Raw genomic sequence first — 13,118 nt, forward strand, 5'->3', positions numbered from 1 at the left:
TACACTTTTCTCCACATCCTCGCCAGCACTTGTTTGCTGATTTATTAATGATGGCTATTCTGACAGATGTGAGGTGATACCTCACTGGGGATTTAATTTGCATCTCTCTGATTTCTAGTAATGTTGAGGTTTTTTTTCATATGTGTATGGGCCTTCTATGTCTCCTTGGAGAAGAGTCTATTCAGGTCATTTGCCCATTTTTTAATTAGATTGTTTGTCTTCCTGGTGTAGAGTAGTGCAAGTTCTTTATGTATTTTAGACATTAAACTATTGTCTGCTATATCATTGGCAGATATGTTCTTTCATAAAGTGGGGACCCTTTTCATTTTGCTGATGGTTTCTTTTGCTATACAGAGCTTTTTAATTTGATCTACTCCCATTTGTTTATTTTTTCCTTTATTTCCCTTGCCCTAGGAATATATTGGCAAAAATATTGCTACATAAGATGTCTGAAATTTTACTGCCTCTGTTTTCCTCTAGGATTTTTCAGTATCATGACTTACATTTAAGTCTTTTATCCATTTTGAGTTTGTTCAGGTGTAAGGTGGTAAGATGGTGGTCTAGTTTCATTATTTTTGAATGTACTATTCCAGTTCTCCCAACATCATTTACTGAAAAAACAGCCTTTACTCCATTGTATGCCCATCCCTCCTTTGTCAAATATTAATTGACTATAAAAACATGGGTTTATTACTGGACTCTCTATTGTGTTCCATTGATCTGTCTGTTCTTATGTTAGTACCAGATTATTTTGATTACAGTGGCCTTGTAATATAGTTTGATATCAGGTATTTTGATCCCTCCAGTGTTGTTCTTTCACAAAATACTGAGGCTATTTGGGGTCTTTCTTGGTTCCATATAAGATCTGTGAAATATGCCATTGGAATTTAAATAGGAATTTTGTTGAACATATAGATTGCTTTGGGTAGTATGGACATCTTAATGATGTTAATTTTTCCAATCCATGAACACGGTATATAGGCTTCCCCTTATTTATATTTCCTTAGTTTCCTTCTTCAGTGTCCTCCAGTTTTCTGAGTACAGGTCTTCTACCTTCTTGGTTAAATTTATTCCTGGGTACTTTATTTTTGTTGTTGTTGCAATAGTAAATGGAATTGTTTTCTTAGTTTTCCTTTCTGATAGTTCATTACTGATTTATAAATATGTCATCAATATTTGAGTATTTACTTTGTGTCTCACTATTTGCCAAATTCATTTATTAAATCAAGTCTTTTTTTGGTGTAGTCTGTAGGGTTTTCTGTGTATAATATTATGTTGTCTGCAAATAATAACAGTTCTCCTTCCTCCATTTCCAATTTGGATTCCTACCATTTATGCTTCTTATTCCCTATACCTCTTCCCCTTTTCTCACCTCTCCCCCACCCCACTGATAACCCACTGTGTGATCTCCATTTCTGTGATTCTGTTCCTGTTCTAGTTGTTTGCTTAATTTGTTTTTGTTTTTGTTTTAGGTTCAGTTTTTTGAGTTTGTTGTCATTTTGCTGTTCATAGTTTTAATCTTCTTTTTCTTACATAAGTCCCTTTAACATTTCATATAATAAGGGCTTGGTGATCATGAACTCCTTTAACTTGACCATATCTGAGAAGCACTTTATCTGCCCCTCCATTCTAAATGAAAGCTTTGCTGGATAGAGTAATCTTGGCTGTAGTTCCTTGCCTTTCATGACTTTCAATACTTCTTTCCAGCCCCTTCTTGCCTGCAAGGTTTCTTTTGAGAAACCAGCTGACAGTCTTATGGGAACTCCTTTGTAGGTAACTGTCTCCTTTTCTCATGCTGCTTTTAAGATTCTCTCCTTCTCTTTAATTTTGGGTAATGTAATTATGATGTGCCTTGTTATATGCTTTCTTGGGTCCAACTTCTTTGGGACTCTCTGAGCTTCCTGGGCTTCTTGGAAGTCTATTTCCTTTGCCAGATTGGGGAATTTCTCCTTCATTTTTTTTTTTCAAATAAATTTTCAGTTTTTTGCTCTTCTTCTCCTTCTGGAACCTCTCTGATGAGGGTGTTGGAATGTTTAAAGTTGCCCCAAATTCCTTTTTATTTATTGTTCTTGTCTGATTGCTGTGCTAGGACCTCTAGTACTATTTTGAATAAAAGTGCTGAAAGGGGACACCCCTGTCCTGTTCCTGATCTTAAGGGAAATGCTTTTAGTTTTTGCCCATTGAGTATGATGTTCACAGTAGATTTTTTTCATATATGACCTTTATTTTATGGAGGTGTGCTCCCCATTCCCACTTTGCTGAGTGTTTTTATCATAAATGGGTGCTCGATTTTATCAAATGCTGTGTCTGCATCTATTAATATGGTCTTGTGATTTTTGCCTTTCATTTCATATATGTGATATATCACATTTATTGACTTGTCAATATTGTACCATCATTGCATCCATGGAATAAATTCCATTTAATCATGGTGTGTGATCTTTTTAATGTATCAATGGATCCAGTTTGCTAATATTTTGTTGAAGATTTTAGCATCTATGTTCATTAGAGATATTGGCCTGTAATTTTCTCTCTATGTTGTATCCTTCCTGGTTTTGGAATTACAATAATACTGGCCTCATAAAAAGAGTTTGAAAGCCTTTTCTTGAATTCTTTTGGAAAAGTTTCAGATAGATGTTAGCTCTTCTTTGAATGATGGGTAAAATTCACCTGTGAAGTCATCTGGTCCAGGACTTTAGTTTGCTGGGAGTTTTTTGGTTATTGCTTCAATTTCATTAGTGGTTATCTGTCTATTCAGGTGTTCTGCTTCTTCCTGATTTAGTCTTGGGAAATTATATGATCCCAGAAATTTGTTTGTTTTGCCCACATTGTGCAATTTCTTGGTATGTGGTTGTTCATAGTATTTTCATACATTCCTTTGTATTTCCATGTAGCCATTGTTATTTCTACTTTTTCATTTATGATTTTATCTGTTTGGTTCATCTCTTTTTTTCTTGATGAGTCTGGTTACAGGTTCATCGGTTTTGTTTATCTTTTCAAAGAATCAGCTCCTTCATTCATTGATCTTTTATTTCCTTCCTTCTACTCCCTTTTGACTTTGTTTGTTGTTGTTTTTCTCCAGTTAAGTGAAGGGTTAAATTGGTTTTATGGGGTGGGGGTTGTTTTGTTGTTGTTGTTTGGGTTTTTTGTTTTGTTTTGTTTTTTGTTTTTTAGTTTTTTCTTGTTTCCTGAGGTACACCTGTATTGCTATAAACTTCCCTCTTAGGGCTGCTTTTTCTGTGTCCCATAGGTTTTGGGTTGTTGAAAGTTCATTTTCATTTGTTTCCAGGTGCTTTTGTTTTCTCCCTTAATCTCATTGATGGTCCATTTGTCATTTAGAACATGTTATGTAGTCTCTATGTATTTCAATGATTTTGAGGTTTTTTTACTAAGGTTAGTTTCTAGTTTCAAGCCATTGAGATCTAAGAAAATTCTTGATATGATTTGAATTATTTTGAATTTGTTAAGACTTATTTTATGTCCCACCATGTGGTCTGTCTTTGAGAATGATCTATGTGTACTTGAAAAGAATGTATTTTCTGATGCTTTGGAATGAAGTGTTCTGTAAATTATCAATTAAATCCATTCAGTATAGTGAATCATTTGAGACTGCTGGTTCCTTATTGATTTTTTGTGTGGAAGATCTATCCAATGGTGACAGTGGGTGTTAAAATTCCCTCCAATAACTGTATTGCTCTCATTTTCTTTCTTAAAGTCCACCAGGATTTTCTTTCCATGTTTAGGTGCTTCTATATTGGGTGAGTGCATATATGTTTATAAGGGATATATCCTCTCATTGGATTGTTCCCTGAAGTATTATGAGGTGACTTCATTTGTCTCTTTTTATTGCCTTTGTTTTGAAGTCTATTTTATCAGGTATAAGTATTGCTACCCTGGCTTTTTAAATTTTTTTAATCTCCATTTGCATGAAATATTTTTTTCACTCCCTTCACTTCATCCTGTGTAAATCTTTCATTCTGAGGAGGGTCTCTTGTAGACACCATATTTGGGTCATTTTATTTTCTTTTTCTAAAAGATTTTATTTATTTATTTTTATAGAGGGGAAAGGAGACAAATATCAATGTGTGGTTGCTGCTTACGTGACTCCAACAGGGTACCTGGCCCACAACCCAGGCATGTGCCCTGACTGGGAATCAAATAGGTGACCCTTTGGTCCACAGGCTGGCACTCAATCCACTGAGCCACATCAGCCAGGGCTGGGTCATGTTTTCTTACTCATTCAGCTACCCTGTGTCTTTTTATTGGAGCATTTTAAGCTTATTATTGATAAGTATTTGTTCATTGCTCTTTGCTTTGGACCTCTAGGTCTCTCCCTCTCACTTATTTTTTAGAGAGAGGGGAAGGGAGGGAGAAGGAAAGGGAGAGAGACATCGATGTGTGAGAGATACATTGACAGATTTCCTCCCACATGCCCTCAATCAGAGACCCTGCCTGCAACCCTGGCACATGCCCCAACTGGGAATCGAACTGGCGACCCCTAGGTGCACAAGCTGGCACTCAATCTACTCAGCCACACCAGCCAAGGCTATTATTTCTTAACGCAGTCCTTTTAACATTTCTTGCAATGCTAGTTTGGTGTTAATGACTCCTTTAGCCTTGTTTGTATGTTTGTTTGTTTGTTTGTTTTTGGTCTGGGAAGCTCTTTATTTCACCTTCAATTTTTAAATGATAGCCTTGCTGGATAGAGTAGTCTTGGTTGCACACACTTGGTTGTCATTACTTTGAATATTTCATGCAAATCCCTTCTGGCCTAAAGCTAACAGTCTTTTTTGAGCTCCCTTATAGGTAACTGTTTCTCTTGCTATCTTTAAGATTTTCTCTTTGTCTTTTACACTTTGCCATTTTAATCGGTTTGTTTTTTGTTTTGGTTTCTTTTTTTCTTTCTTTTTTTTTTATTTTTTGGTTGGTTGTTTGTTTGTTTGTTTGTTTGATATGAGTCTTTTGGGTTTCTCTTGATTGGGACTCTCAGTGCTTCCTGAACTTGTATAACCTTTTTCTTCAACAAGTTGTGGAAGTTTTCTGTCATTATTTCTTCAAACAGGTTTTCTATCCCTTGCTCACTTTCTTCTCCTTCTGGTATCCCTAATATGCAGATATTGTTACATTTTATGTTGTCCCAAAGTTCCCTTAAACCATCCTCCTTCCTTTTCATTCTTTTTGTCTTTTTGTTGCTCTGATTGGGTGAGGGTTTTTTTTCTGCCATGTGTTCCAAATCGCTGATTCAATCCTCTGCTTCATCTAGCCTGATTTTAATTCCTACTAGTGCATTCTTCATTTCCAGCTGGTTCTCATTCATGGTTTCTACATCCTTTTTCATGCTGATACAGTTCCACCTAAATTTCTTGTAATTCTCAGTTCCTTCAGCATCCTTATAACCATTTTTTTAATTCTGTGTCTGATAAATTGCTTGCCTCAGTTTCATTTAGCTCTTTTTCTGTGATTCTTCCTTTTCTTTCATTCTTTTGGAGTTGTTACTTTATCTCCCCATTTTGGCTGCTCTTTTTATTTGTTTCTACATATTAGTTAGATCTGGTTTGACTCCCTGTCTTCATGAGGTGGCCTTATGTGGCTGGAGTCCTGTGGGACTCTGATGCAGTCTCCTTGATCTCCTGAGCTGGATGCTCTAGGAATGCCCCGTGTGCCCCGTGTACATTTATGTGGGCTCCCCTAGTTTATTTTGGTCTTCATTGTTGTTACTCTGTTCATTAGTGGCTTCTCCCCTCTGAATGGCTGACTGAGAGGCTCATCCCCAATCACATATTGTACACTAGTATACTGCTGCTGACAGAACAAAGCAAAACAACACAGAAAACGAAACCCAACAACAGCAAAATCCGCTATAGAGAGCAGAGAATAATAAAAGTGGAAAGAGAAATAGAATATTACAATAAAAACAAGAATACAACCCCTGGCTGGCGTAGCTCAGTGGATTGAGTGCGGGCTATGAACCAAAGTGTCGCAGGTTCAATTCCCAGTCAGGGTACATGCCTGGGTTGCAGGCCATGACCCCCAGCAACCGCACATTGATGTTTCTCTCTCTGTCTCTCTCTTTCTCCCTCCCTTTCCTCTCTAAAAAATAAATAAATAAAATCTTTAAAAAAAAAAGAATACAATAAAACCAAAGAAAAAATGATTATGAGAAGATAGAGGTAGGGAAATCCATAAGAGAAAGGAACAGAAACAGGGAATCACCACAAAAGTACAAAGAAAGGGGAAAAAATAAAATTTTTAAAAATAAGAATGGGAAGAAGGAAGGCAAGTGAAATAAGAAAGGGGAAGAGTAAAATATGAGGTTTGAATGGGAAAAATTTTTTTAAAAATTTGAAGGAGAAGGCTCTGGCTGGTGTAGCTCAGTGGATTGAGTGCTGACCTGTGAACCAAAGGGTTGCCGGTTCCATTCCCAGTCAGGACACATGCCTGGGTTGCAGGCCAGGTCCCCAGTGAGGGGCATGCAAGAGGCAACCACGTGTTGATGTTTCTCTCCATCTCTTTCTCTTTCCTTTCCTCTCTCTCTAAAAATAAATAAAATCTTTTTTAAAAACAACCCTTTAAAAAATAACTGAAGGAAAAGAAAAAAATTATAAAAAGCTATATGAAAGTAAAAATAATGAAAAACAACAATGTGGAAATCTTCTAAGCAGAGTTTAGTGCTTGCCTGCTGGGTTCTCCTTGTGAAAGACAATGTCAGATGCTGTCCATGTGTAGCTCTAGGCATCCTGTTAGAAGCTTCAAGCAATCCACAATTTGTGACTGGTTCATTTGGGTTTGGCTGCATCCAGGATGGGTATTGCTGCACTATAAGCCTGGCTTATCAGGACAGGGCCCAGGGGTGGATCAACTAAGGACTGAAGGCACTGCAGGAACCACCTCCACCTGCCTCTGCTTGTAGTTCTGCTTAGTCTTGATCTAGCCACTGACCTATCAGTTTCTAAGAGGGCTTCTCATGTAATTGGGAGGATGGGAACTCCTGGATCTCCTGTGGGAGGTGCCATTCAGACTTCAGGAAAGATTGAAGGTGTGTTCTGTTGTACCCACAACACACACCGGTATCTGAGCCTATCCCATATTTCCCTGAACTTGGCAGGGTGAATCTCCAAGTAGGGTAGTGGGTGGGGCCTCCAGAGCCCAGTTCTAGGGTCTGCTGGAAACCAGGTGGGCATTTCTAGGCTCTCCTGTGAAGGGAAGGCACCAATTTGGTTCCCAGGAAAGTATATAGACTGGCCATGCCCTAAAGCCAGTCTCTGACACCCCTGAGTCTGCCTGTGTTGTGGCTCATTGCTGCTACCTTTGTGCAGATGGCCCACAAGTAGTGCAGGGGCCACAAACTTTACCTGGCCTTGTCACCTGCACTTGGCCATCTTGCCTTCAGCGTCTGAGCTTGGACACCTGTAATTCAAAACATCAGCTTAAAAATAAAATATTCACACAGCACCGTACTCCAGCAATCCACACTCAGAGGGCATTTCACACTTTCTGATTTGTCTACAGCAGGTACTTTCCTATTGGATGCTGCAACATCCCCCCAGAGTGTTTTAAATACCCATGTGCCCTTTCTATCAATGATTCTCTCCTGCACATGGTGTCTGACTCTCTGGTGTATATAGTTCCCATACATATCTGTGTTCTCAATTTGTTTATTTTCTGTTGCTAATCTTTCCCATATCTCTAAGTTTCAAGGGTGGGAATGAAGAGGACCAAAGTCTTGTACTTAGCACTTGATTTTATGGTGGTTATTAAAGAAACAAAAGACTATAGAAACAGCCTATAATTCTCAAACTATACCTTCCTAAGATATTTAGTTGGAAAAACCTGGAAGAAAACTTCAGCTTAATGACCTTAGCTTTGGAAATTTAGACTCCAAGCAGGAGTTTATTAACCCACTCACCTTACTCACCCTTTCACCCCAATGTCCTATTGTTTGTGGTTGCCTAACAAAAGTAACCTTCGATATGCCCTGGCCAGTGTGGCACAATTGGTTAGAGCATCATCCCATAACTGAAAGGTTGCAGGTTCGTTTCCCTTTCTAGACACATGCCATCCCTGGCCTGGGCATGTACAGGGAGCAACAAATCAATGCTTCTCTCTCATTTTGATGTTTCTTTTTCTCCCTTCCTCCCTAAAAGCAATGAAAAAATGTCCTTGGATGAAGATGGAAAAAAATTACCTGCATAATACCCATTTTACCTCTAAAGTCGAGGACTCTATTGCCCCATTTTCCAAAATGTTCTATATATCCAATGTTACCTCATTGTCTTTGATGGTCATTCCTATGTAAATTCACCTTTGAATATATGTAACTTTGACTTTCTTCTGTTAATCTGATTATACTATTTGATTATTAGACCAGCTATTAGAACTTACAAGGTGTGTGGAAAATAATTAATTTTTTTATCCCCCATAGTATGATGAGCCTGCCATATGAAACTAATGGCTGGGACACTGCTAACTCCTGGTAACCTCTTCACCTGAGAGATCATGAGCATCTGCTAGCAAAAGTAAACATTATTTTTGTTCACGCTCTCCACCTTCCTGGTCTATTTCTATAGTGTTTGGTAGAATTTAGAAGTGCTGTGAGTTATTTTCCTCTCTTCTACATTTACATTGTCGTGAAAAGATATTTGTGAAGCTAGCTGCTTGGACTTGAAGAAAGTCATGAGTTTTCTTTATTGAGCCATGGGTCTGTTTGCATCTGGCACCTGGGGTCCAGTGTCTGGCTCCATCTCCGGAGTCTGGCTATGGGGTCTTGGCTATGTATCTCAGTTCCATCTCCAGGTTCTGTGGTCTGGTGTCAAATCTGTATTCATCTGTGTGCCTATGGTCTGGGGTCTCTTTGGGTGTGGCTTTATGTTCTAGGTTCACGTGTAGGGTCTGTGTGCAGCTCTGACTCTAGGGTCTGGTGTTTGGAATCTGGTACCTGACATTCAGGGTCTATCATCTGCTTTTGAGTTTGGGGCCCTTTTGAGTTTGGCTGTGAGGAATACCTGGGGTAAGGTAGCCCTGGGCAACTCCCATTCAGGCTAGACAGCTCAGCTCTGCTCTGCTCCACAAGTTCTGGTCTGGTTTTGTCGTTTCTTTGCTCTGTTCCCTCTAGATGTCTTCATCAGTCAGGTTCAAAGCAGGAAAGAAGTATGAGGATCAGTGCTAACTACTCCCTAAAGTGCTGTTTGTGTGAAGAGCCCATGTAGAAATGGCTATTAGGCTCTGTTTTAAGAAAAAATAATTTTCTTTAGTCTTCACCTGAGAATATTGTTGTTATTGAATTTTAGAGAGAGAGGAAGGCGGGGAGAGAAACATTGATCAGTTGCCTCCCATACATGCCTCAATCAGTAAATCAAACCCACAACCTAGGCATGTGCCCTTACTGGGAATCGAACCTGCACGTTTCTGGTGTTTTGGACAATGTTCCCACTCAGCTGAGCCACCCAGCCAGGGCTGTTTTTAAAAATTTGATCCTAGATATCCACCAGGAGCCCTTATTTGTACTTATCTTTTTTCTTAGGATCCAAATATCTGTTATCTAGTACATGAGTTGCACAGGGTGTCCTGCCTGGGGTAAGGGTATGGAAGCTCAAACAAGCTATTGAGCAGAGGAGATGCTTAGCAAATGAGGCAGCAAAATCTCCATCCTGGCTCAAGTCCATTGTGTGAGGGACAGAGTGAGTGCCTGGGGAACAGGGATAGGACAGACCTGGATTCTACAATATTTCTCCATCTCCTCCCCAGTAAGCGTGTCAGGAGCTGAGGAGGGTGCCTAATAAGGAGGTAGTAGAGACCTGGAGGGGAATTACCATCTGGTTCAGTCAGATGTGTGAAGGGCAGAGTGGATATTCAGCTAAGGGATGAGAAGAGAACTAGAGGTGAATTATTTATCCCCTCTTCATATAGCTTGTGAGGGGCTGAGGGGATTCTGGGTATACAGGCAAGGAGAAACCTGGAGGTAAATTTCTCTCCCACCTCTAGGCAGGATGTGAAAAGGAGAGGGTTTCTTGAGGTCATCAGGCCAGGAAAGTTCTTGAGCTGAATTCTGCATCTCTGCTATAGCCAGCTGTGTGAGCCAAAGGGGTTGCCAAGCAAAAGGGGCAAGACCAGGAGTTAAATACTTCATCTTGGAGGCACTTGGGAAAGCAGGTGAGAAGAGACGTGGAGCTGATATGTTGTTGTTGTTTTTTTTTCTCCTGGCTCCATCCACCAAGTATGTGATGAACAGAGCATGCCCTGGGGTCAAGGTCAAGGAGAGACCTAGACTCAAATTTTCATCTCAGATTTAGCCTAGCCAGTGATAGACAGTGGAGCCTGGCTGCTTGGGGAAAAGGGTGATGAGAGACCTCAATGCAATTTAGGTCTAAATGCAATTTAGAGACCTAAATGCAATTCTCCATCCAGTTCTGGCCACCCTGTGAGAGGTAGTGGAGGTGCTTACAGTAATAAGCAAGGTAAGACTTAGAAGCAGTTTCTCCACCTGGTCTCCAGCCTGTGTCCAGCCTGTGTTTGAGGATCAGAGGCAATGCCTAGAGTAAGCGGTGCACTTCCACCAACTGGAGATCTATGAGCACTTTATCCACTGTGTTTTCAAGTGAGCATGTTTTTTAGTGTATCTTTTTTTTTTAAGATATTATCTATTTATTTTTAGAGACAGGGGAAGGAAAGGAGAGAATGAGAGAAACATCAGTGTGTGGTTGCCTCTCATGCCCCCACCCACCCAGTAGGGACCTGTCCCCCAACCCAGAAATGTGCCCTGACTGGGAATCAAACCAGCGACCCTTTGATTTGCAGGCTGACATGGTCTGCTAAGCCACACCATCCAGGGCTCAAGTGAACATTTTATTTCTGGACCATTTTGCTCTGGGACACATCCTTCCTGCCCAGTTCAAGGTACTGTTTCTGGTGGGACTGCTTTTCAAGAGCAAATCCTGTGGACTGGTTTCCCAGGGACATTTTCTTTGGCCCAAATGTAAGTGAGACCTTCCATTGCGGCCACTTTTTGTGAGCACAACTTCGGGACTAGTTTTTCGGGAACATGTCCTTCTGGCCCAAATCAAGTACTTCCTGTGGGACCACTTTTTGTGAGCACTGCCTCTGGACCAGATTTGGGAACATACTACTTACATTCCCTGTTTACCTGAGTGCAGAGCAAGAGGAGCACGTGAGTCATCCTGCTGCCATTTGCAGACTTTGTTGCCTCCTGTTTTGAGAGAACTTGCTTTTCCTCAGCAAGTTTCCTGCATGCACCACCAAGGGAAGAAAAGGTGGGGGGATAATTCCTGTGTGCAGTGAGGGGTTTTGGTCTTCGGAGGGCCGAGTAAAGGAAGGGCTTAGTGTGGGAAATGATCAGTTTTTCAGTTAATTTTTAGTGTTGTTTTGCACATTGCTTCACACCAGTGTATGAGGGCAGGACTAGTCCTACCTTGAGGGTCTAGAGAGACCTGGGTGCAAATTCTCTGTTTCAGCTTTAGCCAGCATTTGAAGAGCAGACAGGATCCTCAGGGTAAGGGGTGCAATTCAGCCAGCTGGTGTGCTGTGAACCCTTGTCCAGGCTGGTTTCTCCTGAGCATTACCTCTAGACCAGTTTCGGCAGCTAACTGCCTCATTTCCCAATTTAAATTAGCATTTCCAGTAGAAACAATTATGTGTTTACTTCTCTGGGACAGGTTTGCTGGGGACCTTTTTTGTTTTTCTCCCTAATAAATGAGAGCTTTTTTTCCCCCAAGATTTTATTTATTTATTTATTTATTTATTTATTTATTTATTTTAGAGAGGGTAAGGGAGAGAGAAAGAAAGAGAGAAAAACATCACTGTGTGGTTACCTTTCACACAACCCCCTACTCGAGACCTGGCCACAACTTAGATATGTGCCCTGACTGGGGATTGAACCAGTGACCCTTTGGTTCGCAGTCTGACACTCAATCCCCTGAGCCACACCAGCCATGGCTAAAGGAGCACTTTTTGTGGGACCGCTTTTCGTGAACACAAGCTGGAGGGCCTGTTTAGTAGTGCACAATAAATCCAGTTCCGGTCCCTGTTTCCGTTTCAGGACGTGTCGCCATATCTGTTATAAGGAAAGTTGGTTCTTCTTAATGCCGCCGCCGCAGCTTTCAGGAAACTGTGGGACCACATCTGTGCTCAGTTGACCTCATATTAGCCCCCCGGAGGCATTGCCAAGGGAGGAAAAGGTGAGCAGAAGCTTCCTGTCTGCGATGACTTCTGACTGGTGGGGGCAGGGTGGCCGGTCCTTCAAGGGTCCAACAGAGGAAGTGTTTGGTGTGAAAAATTGTTTGGTTTTTCAGTTAGTTTCTCGTGTCATTTTGCCTGTGGCTGTCCAGGGTTCTCAGCACCATTTGTGCAGGTTCATTTTAGGGTTCTCCCTTGTCTTCTGTTGATCTGCAGACCTGTTTTTATGCCAGTACTGGACTGTTTTGTCATCATCGTTTTTTAGTGGTATTGTGATGTCGGAAATTGGAATTAAAAACCCCATGATGTCTACCACATTCTAGTCAATAGTGTATCACCACGTTTGTGGACTTGATGACCCAAAGCTGTAATATTGCCCTGTATTCCCAATAAGGGTGAAAGCAGGACCAAAGAGATTAGACCACAGATTATTAGAGACCCACCCCACAGCAGAGGCAAAGGACTACCTGTGATGGGAGTCAGTCCTAATGTTGGAGGAGGCAGTTTGCATAAAGGACCAAGTTAGTGTTCTGTGAAAGGTTCTGCTGTACAGAGGAGGAGTGGATGGAGAGCTGTGCTTCTAAACAGGAAAGTGGAATGGAAAAGGACAGAAGGAGTGAAGGTGGGGGTAGAATTGTAAAGGTTAGGGTACAATAATCATGGTATTTAAAAGGCTTGGGAGCCTGTTTTCCAGTATTCTATTACTTAATCTGTGCCACCTAGATCAGGGGTCTTGTAAATAGAGTGTACATACACCTCAGGGTGTGAAAAGACTCTTTAAGAGAACTCAGGTAATGTTAACAAGATGAATATCCCTACCCTCAAACCCCATATGTACTCTGTCTTAAATTGGTTGGTGAGACTTGTTTCCCATTCCATCTCTCACAAATGTCTTTTATTTAAAAAGCAAGGGATAGACTTTCCCCCCT

At 40.8% G+C, this 13,118-nt stretch overlaps 1 protein-coding gene across 5 annotated transcripts in view; it reads left to right on the forward strand.

Moving 5' to 3' along the window:
• Window positions 1-13,118, forward strand: part of LOC123805284 — a 32,823-nt gene that overhangs the window by 353 nt on the left and 19,352 nt on the right. For 4 of the 5 annotated variants that reach the window (XM_045817767.1, XM_045817769.1, XM_045817770.1 and 1 more), the window contains exons 1-2: window positions 8,435-8,516; window positions 12,053-12,191. The gene's annotated coding sequence lies outside the window, so the exon portion shown is untranslated. Of the gene's footprint in view, window positions 1-8,434; window positions 8,517-12,052; window positions 12,192-13,118 lie in introns of those variants that run through there. The other variant, XM_045817768.1, reaches the window with a different exon arrangement.

This window comes from Phyllostomus hastatus, unplaced genomic scaffold, assembly GCF_019186645.2.
Source record: "Phyllostomus hastatus isolate PE091 unplaced genomic scaffold, TTU_PhHast_1.1 phas_scaffold_317, whole genome shotgun sequence".
NCBI lineage: Eukaryota > Metazoa > Chordata > Mammalia > Chiroptera > Phyllostomidae > Phyllostomus > Phyllostomus hastatus.